The sequence below is a fragment of the Helianthus annuus genome, chromosome 4 (genome assembly GCF_002127325.2).
Source record: "Helianthus annuus cultivar XRQ/B chromosome 4, HanXRQr2.0-SUNRISE, whole genome shotgun sequence".
In the NCBI taxonomy this organism is placed as follows: Eukaryota; Viridiplantae; Streptophyta; class Magnoliopsida; order Asterales; family Asteraceae; genus Helianthus; species Helianthus annuus.
This window is the reverse complement of record NC_035436.2, coordinates 88170117-88172045: the sequence shown is the minus strand read 5'-3', so window position 1 is coordinate 88172045 and position 1929 is coordinate 88170117. Positions and strand designations below refer to the sequence as shown.

Here is a 1929-nt window from a genome sequence, read left to right as displayed (position 1 = left end):
AATTAACTGGATTTTGCCATACCAAAGCCTTCAAAACTTATTTCTAAGTTATGTAAAGGTTATTTAAGGTATGTTAAGCATAAATTGGTGTTCCGGAGTATTTGTCGCTTTTAACTGACTACGTTTTCGCACTAGTTTGCGTATAATTCTCCAGAAAGCGATATAGAGTTTGAAATCGAATAAAAGTCAAAATATGAAAAACATCAAACATAAACAAACAAACATAGGGATCAAATAACTTTATTTCATTGATAACTGAACTGTTTACAATGACTACAAGCACAGATGTCACAATTATAGCTTTGCCGGTTCTGATTGCAACGTCTTAATTATGGCTTCGTATCTCTATAAGGGTTTAGAAGGTTTGTGTTGTTTTAATTTATTAATTGCTTTACTTGCCAGCAGATATGCAAATTTTTGTCTGCACATAACAATGGTGGTTAGGGTTTTCAATATTGCAACTTATGTTTATTTTCTTTTATTTTTTTGCCATGTTAGTTCAATTGATGGGTACAGGGACTCTGAGATTGAAGCCTCACATAAGTCAACAATGTCCTAAAGGATGGTAAGTAATTTCTTAAAAGTTAAAGCTAATTTGGTTCTTAACTTTTTATTTTTGTTCCAGCAAACATTCTTATATTTATATGATATAATATAACAATTTTAATTTAGGGATTTCCAGTTTGGTGTTAGGTTTAGTTTGATTATCATTACTGTTGTAATTTGGACATGACATTGAAAAACAATGTGGCGAGTTCAAGATTTGTAAATAAACAAGTTAATGATTTCTTTATGTATTTATATTAGTATTGATAACTTAACTAATTGAACATCTATTTAGCAGCTTTTATATTTTCAGCATGGCAAAAACGGTGGACTGAATCTGGTCTTTTTGCTATTTTAGTCAAATTGAAAAACCTGATATTGGACCTCCTGAATTGTTTTTTAATCTTCTTTGGCATTCATCCACTTTGGGAAAAGTTTACCTGATATTGTTTTCGTTAATGTCCGCCAAATAATTTATTCATTATGCATGCTTGTTATATAATTTGTGCCCCCTTAGTCTCTTATTGACCAATTTGAACATGGTGTAGGTTGTGAAAGCACAACACTCGACTCAAGGAAGGGGATGCACTATCATACATGTTAAAGCTTTCTATGTGTTCATTTGGTATATATATTTTAAGCGTTTTTGGCTGTTAAACTTTTAATTATTTGTGATGTGTAGGTTGGAATACCCTGGATTGGACCTGAGCATAGCTTTCTGAAAGATCGAGGTTGTGCCGACTGATGAAGAAGCATTGGAAGGTATGGAAAGCCTAATTTTTATATTTTGAGTCTTTAAAATTCGTGAAACCGAGGTTCGCAAATAAGCAGGGTTAAACAGTTGGGATGTACCCACTAACAGTTGAAAGGGTTGATTCGGGTTATATTTTTATCTCAAATGGGTCATGCAGTTATCAATAAAAAAGCTAGCTAAAAATGACATGGGTACCCCAAACATGTCAAAAGTCATCAAAAGGGCTAAGGATAATTAGTGCCCGTTTTAACTTCTCCAAGAATCAATATAGGGAACTAATGTATTGTGTCATGCCAATCATGCTCGAAAGTTTGAACTTATGATATGCTTTGTTGAAATTGTTGTATACAGGTACGGGGGATGCTATTTGCTAAAGATGTCCGTAAACAGCTGTCTCAAATAATGCAGAAGATTGCAAAAGGTTTGCCATAACAGACTTGAAGGTTACAGAGATTATATACTTGTACTCAAGTTTTTGGGTTGGATTTCAATGCAGTTCATCTGTCAGAATTAGAAAAATAGCTGGAACCAAAAAACAAACTGGAATCCTTTCAAGGTCTCAAGGTATGATCAGAATGACAAATCCCAGAATTTTATTTAAATTTAGAATAATTTATGTTTTTTCAGGA

General features: G+C 32.9%; 1 long non-coding RNA gene across 1 annotated transcript; it reads left to right on the top strand.

Annotated features, from left to right (window-relative positions):
- Positions 1-416: 416 nt before the first annotated feature.
- On the top strand, positions 417-1292 carry LOC110926702. The gene is made up of 3 exons (XR_002585355.2): positions 417-565; positions 1095-1145; positions 1229-1292. It is a non-coding gene; the product is annotated as an uncharacterized LOC110926702 (long non-coding RNA).
- The last annotated feature ends 637 nt before the right edge of the window (positions 1293-1929 follow it).